We start from the raw sequence: 8065 nt of genomic DNA, 5'->3' as shown, positions 1-8065 counted from the left end.
TTTGTATGTGATGTGTATTTTTTACCATGGTTTAAAAAACAAAAGAGAAGAGAAATGTCACTACAGGGACTGTCCTAAAATAGCTCCAACAGCTCATATACATCTATGCCTCATCCTCCCAATCCATCACCCATCCTGTGGTCAGCACAGGTGCTGAGGAGTCAGGTACGAGCTATTCCCCATTATTTCAACAGCCCCCCTTGAAAGGGCCTACACAGGTCCCTGTGGCCACTCTTCTGGCTTCCCAGAGCCATGGAGCTCCGGAAATGAATGTTCTTTCCTTCCCTTAGTGGTCTTGTTCCCCATCACCCCAAGGTGATCAGGGACATTGAAAGATACGCTTTGCTGCTCTGAGCATTGTAGTCTGGCCAGGGTGGGTACACTGTCTAGGCCAAGAGGAAACCTTAATGTTGTCTCCTCTCCCCTCTCCCCACCACCCCCCAGGCCTGGCCCCCAACACCTTCTACCCCCATTGAAAGGGACTTTCCCTCTCTAACCACCAGGGTCTCCAGTGGTGAGCAAAGACAGTGACAAAAGACGTGATGTGGTTTCTGCTCAGTTAGAAGCACAGGAAAAACTTTCAAAACCCCTTAGAAGGGAGAAAAACCCAAGTACGGAAGGAAGGAAGTCTGTGCACCTTCAGCACAGACTTTACCCTGCCCTTTTTTTTTTTTAGAAATACATGCTTCTCTTTTGCAGCCCACCCAGTGGCCCTCAGCAGAACTCAAAGAGACTGGGGTTCAGCATCCCTGCCAGCCACTGCTCATCTCCACCTGATCACATTCAAACTCTCATTTCTTTGATGTGAACAAGATTTGGACCTGCATTTAAGAGATGCTTCTCTCGTGTCTAATTTATACAGCTTGTTTTAAAAGATTCCTTCCTTCCTTCCTTTTTTTCTTTTTTGTTTTTCAGCCAAACCTCTGAAGAGCATATAATTCTTCAGGCTATAGATGAACCATAATATATAATGTTTTTATTCTAAAGTTGGAGGAATGGTTGAAACAGCTGTAACCTATCTCAGATGGGCTGAATGGTTTGCTTCAGATAAATGTAATTTTCAGTCTGGAATCCACGTGTAGGTCAAAACTAGAGAAGACAAAAACTACCAATGTGAAGCAATGTGACTATAAATCTGTAGAGTTTCTGTGGGTTGCAAAAGCTGTATAACAGGTGGGTATACTGCACATCTTTAGATCATTCTACAAGGAATCGTGCCTTTTGGGATCACAATGCCTGGGAACAAAAAGGTAGAACAGACTGCTCTTTCTCAACTTTCATCTCTGCCTCCAGGTATGTAGGGTAACTCTATATGGGCAATATCTAAAACAGAGAACATACCTCCGTAAAGTCAGAAACAACACAAATTTTTATGTGCACGTGAAGCAGAAAATATGTCCATTTATGTGTTTCCTTTGTAGAAAACACACAGCCTCCGTGCTTTTAAAGTGGAATGAGATTAACCGCTTTATCCAAAATTGTCTGAATTTTTGCAAATGCCTGGTGCTTTCTCAGTGGCAACTGCCAGCTCCCTGAGGCATGTCCTGACGCCGGCGGGGAGCCCCCTGCCTCGGTCTCCCCGTCAGAGCATCGCTGACCCGGGGCCGACCCGGAACCACTGAAGCCTGACACCCACTCTCTGCCAATGCACCCGGAAACGCCAACTCAATCTGGGCTTTGAAGGGAAACTGGCCACCCCCGGAGTGATGAACACCTTTCAGTAAAGGGGCATCTGGAGGGAGCCCCTTCAGAGATGTGAATCCTTGTTTTGAACCGAGATGGCTTCGGAAGAATATTGGGCAGCAACAGGCCCCGAATTTCCTCCGAGGCTCGCGGTCCTCACCTGCTTTCCTGAAATGTCTGCAGAACTCGCTGAGTCAAGCTCCTAACAAAGCAAAAGACAGTCATAGAATGCTATAAAACCCTTGTTTTGGCAAGCCTTTCTTCAGCACAAACAGCATCAGTGGCTCCTGTAGGCCCTGCCAACAGCAGCATCTAAGCTACTCATTTAGGAAGCAGAGTCAGGAAGCTGGGATTCGGTTTCCGGGTCCAGCAGGAATTCCTCAGGTAGCTTGGGCCTCTCTCCTGACCTTCCCTGCCCTGACATGCCCACTCCTAGGATGGAGATCATCAAAGCCCATGCCCACCTATTTCCTTCATGAAAAAACCCAAAGAGAAAAGCCTTAAACCTTCCTCCAGCACAAGGCCTGGTCCTTCTTGCAGCAACAGCAAGATCAGATACTAAGACCTGCGTGAGGCTTTGAGGAAAACCTCAGCCCTATTGGCCAGGTATACAGAACTACGGTCTTATCCTCGTTCTTGAAAATGACACTGGATTCCTTAAAATTTGGCCTCATTTTTTGTGCAGCGAGCTGTGCACAGGGGCGAGCTGCTCCATGGATCATTTGGGTCAGATTGTTCCCCGATGCTGGCTTCCCCCGAGCCCTGGAACGCTGGCGGGTCACCCATCTCCCTGGAGACAGCCAGGGACAACCCATGAAACTCTCGCAGGCAAATGATCGTGGAATTAGTGACCATCCGTCTCCCATCTCCTTTGTGCTGAAACAATCAAAAGTTAGCTGCGCGCAGGCAGCTCTGATAAAAGAGGGGTATTCTACACCCGGAATGAGAAGGGGGGCGACCCTGCAGCTCTGGAGATGGCCTGCCCCATTTGCCCTGGCCCTTTCTCGGACGCTTGACCGGTCCGCGGGTGGGTGCGAGCACTTCCGGCCCTCGCTCTTGCTGGAGACTCGGAGGGCGGAGTCAGCTGGTGGAACCGGTTCACTTCCTAGTGCTCCCGGGGCTTCCTCCAGTAGGCAGGGGCGTAGGAGGCCACAGGGCCATGACTGACATTTTGTTTGCTAGCCCAGGTGTGATCCTCAGAAGATGTGATCCGGCAGCTCTCGGCCCAGAAAATGCTGGAGGACCGCCACCCCGTCCCTGACGTGACACACCATCAGGAATGACAAGGATCACTGAGTATGAATTCATGGTCTCATTTCCAGAAAAAGGCAGGCTGAGCCTTCGGGCCCCATCAACTTCCCTTTAGGAGATGCGCTTACCCTCCCCGCCCTCGCCCCTTGCCTCGCCTTTGTCCTGCGTGTCTTCGAGAGGCTATCGGAGTGTCAGCAGCTTGGAGAGATGACCAAGTCATGGTTTTTTTTTTTTTCTTTTTTCTTTTGGTGTGTGTGTTCAAGGCGGTAAAATGGGCCACATGCGTCTGTGACGGCGAGTAATCACAATGAAACTGACACTCAAGTAGAAAACGGAGTCCGCCCACAGGAGCAGCCCTGCACCAACTGCTGCATGTAGGTTAAGCGTGGAGTCGCAGCTCAGGTCAGCCTCTGGCTGCCACGAGCTGGTGATTCAGTAATAACTGGAAGCACGATTGCTTTTTCACTCACTATTTTTTAACGGTTTATTCATAAAGCAATTTTTCACTTTTCACTTATTTTCAGCCCCTTTCACATCGATCTACTCACAGTTTCTGTCTTGGTTTAACCTTTCCCTCTCTCCCTCTTACTGCTTCATTTTTCTTTATTCCCTTTTTTAAACCTTGAACCGTTAAAGCAGCATGGAGGCCTCCTTTGCTTTGCTAACTGAAATATTTCCTTTCAACGTCTTCTTGAGTTCTCTTGGCTGGGCTTGCCTCCTCTGCTCTAGCAACTTACTATATTTTTACCCCCTTTCCTTTTTGTGGCAACAAACTTAAATATTTCCTAGTCTTCATACAAGTAAGTCTTTGCGAGAAAAAAAAAAAAAAGAAGAAGAAGACAAAGACGAAGAGGAAAAAAAAAAAGCCTCTGAACATCCTAAAATTCATGGTACTTAACTTGAGCAGAGGCTTGATTTAAGCACATTAAGCACAATCCATTATTTCCATTAAAAGAATCTTGATTCCTTTCAGATGAGCATATTAATTCCTGGGGAAAGTTCATGGTTCTCACAAATTAACAGGACCTTTGTGAGCCCAATCTCTCTTGCCAAAAGAAGCCACAATAGTTTTTTCCATACAAGCCTGTCCCTCATTTCCACTTTTCTCTGACATCTGCTCTCTGAATTACAAATATCTGCCTATAGCAACAATCAGACTTCCAAGGAAAACCAACCAAAAAGAAACAAGAGACAACGATGCAATCTTAGCATATTAGGAGATGTAATGCTTCCGAAAGTGTGCAGAGAAAAACCAGGAATGGCTCCTCCTTTTTATGGAGAAGAAAACTGAGGTCCAGGGAAGTTCCAGGACTTTTAAAAGAGCACACAGGTAACTAGGGACTGAATCAGGATCAGAACTAAGAGTCTAAACCCCCCATTCACTGCTTTTTCCAGCAAAATAGGAGCTACCATAATCTCTGTTCCCACCTTGGGGGAGTTTTTAGGCTCTGGCCCAGGAACAGCAGAAATAGGACTTAAATCACCCCATTCATGATCCTTAGATGGTCTCATGGCAGATCACTCTCACTGTACTAAAACTGGGGAGGCAAGAAAGTGTTCAGTGGAAAGGGATGAAGATGTGAGCCACTTCCTTCATCTCAGTGGTTGGGAAATAGTACTCAAGGGAGGCCTTGCCATGAAAGGAGGCTAGGGGGAAGAGGTTCCCTGCTCTCCCCGAGGGGTGGCTGCCCTCAAAGGCTGCCAGTCTAACCCTAACCCTGACCCTGACCCTGACCCTCCAAAGAGTGCAGGGTGCTAGGCGACAGTGGTACCATGTCTCATTTTCCACCCCTTCTCAGGATCCCTAGGAAGAACTCAAATGGGGAATACATTTTCGAATACTTTACAAATTTACAACACAGTTCATTTCATGGTATTACAGACTCTTCCTCAAAATTAGACAGGCTCTCCAAACCTGTCTTCCATATATATATATGGAATATATATATATATATATATATATATATATATATATATATATATAGGAGGCTTATTCCTGGTTCCTGGAACATTTCTTGCAGCTGCCCTAGACCCAGAAGTGGACTCCAAAGAGATAGCCAGTGCTCAGAATGATGTGATATCTATAGTTTCCTAAGAGGGGACATTAAGGAAATGTGAGTTCTCTACCAGAGTCTTAGCTCAATCTTGTCCCCAGGTGCACCATCACTTACAAGCTGGATAGAAATCTTTGAATTATAGACTGGGAAGGGCTGCCCAGGGCATCTGCATCTTGCTTATCCTGTGCCTTCCAACAAGCTGGCTCCTCTCTAAAGCCTCCCAGGTAGGACTCTACCTCCTCCCTGGCGTGGAGAAGAACCCATTGTGTTACCAACCCTAAAGATGGGTGTTAGCCTTTGTCATTTAAACCAAAGTCCCTTCTGCTGTCATTGATTTCATTTCTTTTGCTCTGCTCCTCACCCAGTGAAAAACAGCTGGTTGCCACAATCCACAGATGAATCCTTCAGATACCTAAAGATGGGAAGTTGTGCCCTAATTCCTTGAGAACAACCCCCTCTTGTTAGCACAGTGAAGAATGTCTTACCAAAAGTACCCATTGGCATTTATCTGTCACTTCCTCTTTCTCTCTTGACAGGGGTGGGAGAAACTCTTAGGTGACTATGTTCACATTTATGCTAAATAAAAGCTTCTATCTTAAATTTAGAGAGAAGGAAAAGTGTACCTGGCCAACTCTGATTCATCACTTATCAAACCTGGAAGGAAGAGCAAACCAGGAAAGGGCTTGTTAGTTTATGGGGTTCTGTGAAACTGGGCACGGGGAGTATTTGCATAAATCAGGTTAAAATTAATTTTTTGGAATCTTGCTGTGTTTTTGGCCTAAATATACATGATTAAAGCTGTGTTGAGATTAACATCCCTTCTTACTTATTTAAGGAGCAACTGTCAGCAGCTCTTTGAGCAGACGGACTTGGAGGTCCTGAGACCTTGAAGTCTAAAAAATGTTGTGATGGGAGGCTTATTCCTGGTTCCTGAAACATTTCTTGCAGCTGCCCTATACCCAGAAGTGGACTCCAAAGAGATAGCCAGTATTCAGAATGATATGATTTCTTCGGCCCAGGCACTGATCATGAAATGAACATGTGATGGGCAAAGAACTCTATGGTCTCATAAAGGAAAGAGAGGAAGCTTGTCAATGATCCCATTCTAGGTAACTTCTCTCCTATTCATTAGTGGTTTTAGCTGCTATCCTCTGTGCTGCAGCCTTCCTTCCTAGACCAGATTATCCTAGAGGCCTGGTTTTACATTAGAAATCCTCCACCATGTGACTCTAATTACTTTCATTTCTCTGCTCTAGCCTTTTCCCATTATCTTCTTTTATTTATTTATTTTATTATTTATTAATTTATTAATTTATTTATTTATATTTTTGTATTTTCTTGAGCAGCTCCTGCGGCATATGGAGGTTCCCAGGCTAGGGGTCTAATTAGAGCTGTAGCCACTGGCCTATGCCACAGCCACATCAACGCGGGATCTGAGCCGCATCTGCGACCCACACCACAGCTCACGGCAACGCCAGATCCTTAACCCACTGAGTGAGGCCAGGGATTGAACCCGCAACCTCATGGTTCCTAGTTGGATTCGTTAACCACTGCACCACGACGGTAACTCCCCCATTATCTTCTTTTAAAAAAAGACACACACACGAGTTCCTGTCATGGCTCAGTGGTTAACAACCCGACTAGAACCCATGAGGATGGGGGTTCGATCCCTGGCCTCGCTCATGGGTTAAGGACTGGGCATTGCCCCTGAGCTGTGGTGTAGGTCGCAGACGTGGCTCAGATCCTGCGTGGCTGTGGCTGTGGTGCAGGCTGGCAGCTGTAGCTCTGATTAGACCCCTAGCTTGGGAACCTCCATATGCCATGGGTGCGGCCCTAAAAAGACAAAAGCAAAAAAAAAAAAAAAGAAAGAAAGACACACCCACAGGAATAAACTCACTTATACAAACCTATGGGTCCTAAATTGGTTTCCTGCCCCCCAAGGATTAAAAAAAAAGAAAGTTAGAAATGTGTCCTAAACTCCCAGGGGACTGTATAGTCTCTATAGTTTCTTACAGCGGAGAATGGAAAATTGAATGCATCATTTAGAGCAGAGCTTTTATTTTAAGGAAAGACCCCAAAAAGATGCCTTCTTCAGGTCTGCCTTGCCCTAGAAATAGCCACCTAAAGTCTTGGTCCAATAGTGTGGATGTTGGCCGGAGAGACTTGAGCTCATAGTGAATATTATCTTCTCATGTAATGTTTCATTAAACAGCTAAATCTACAAGTGTTCCCAAGATCTGTAATTCTAAAAAAAAAAAAAAAAGACATGCTTTGCCAAGTAAAGACTATGATTTATGGTAGTAACGTCACATTCTGGATCTGATTGGGCTTTGTTTTGAAAAATTATTACCACAATGGTTCTGTAGAATTATGTAGTGCAACTAGCACCATTTGGCACGTTTATGACAATAGGGTTCTGGTTTTCTTAACTCCACAGTTAAATGTTGGCAGCATTTCAAATTCTTGGCACAGATGTTTAAGTGAATGTAAAGAAGAAACATTAACAAAAAAAACATTAGGCAGTTTTGAGTGTCTAAATGTAAGGAGCATTATTTTTTTATATGCACTGAATGTGAGGAGCATTATCTTCTTTACATGCAGCTAGTATGGCCATGGTATTGTGACCTTGGAAATGGATGAAATGGCAAGCATGAAAACCATTTACAAAAGGCTTTTGGATTTTTTTCACTAAAGGCACTAACACTTTTCTATAAGCATCTCTCCTATGCATATCTCACCAAATGAGACTCAAATTAATTTGTGTCCTTTTGTTTGTGACTGGACACAGGTTACTTTCCAGAGCATGGATGAATAAGCAAGTACACCCATTCCCACCCCAGGACCCTTGCAGCCACATGGCCACACCACCACAATCCCCTATGCTTCAAACTACTAATGCCCAGAGGCTAGCAACACAGCAGTTTTCCTCAAATTTGCTTTAAATGTACAAGTGGCAAATCTACTTCCTGAGTTAAGAGAAGGGAAAGAAATACTGTGGGATGTAGGGCAAGAAGACTATGCAGAAGCACAAACGACTGGATTTCCCGTGGAGTGCTCAGTGTGGGTTGCTGAAG

The sequence above is a fragment of the Phacochoerus africanus genome, chromosome 2 (assembly GCF_016906955.1).
Source record: "Phacochoerus africanus isolate WHEZ1 chromosome 2, ROS_Pafr_v1, whole genome shotgun sequence".
NCBI classification, from domain to species: domain Eukaryota; kingdom Metazoa; phylum Chordata; class Mammalia; order Artiodactyla; family Suidae; genus Phacochoerus; species Phacochoerus africanus.
Note: the sequence above shows the minus strand (reverse complement) of the source record.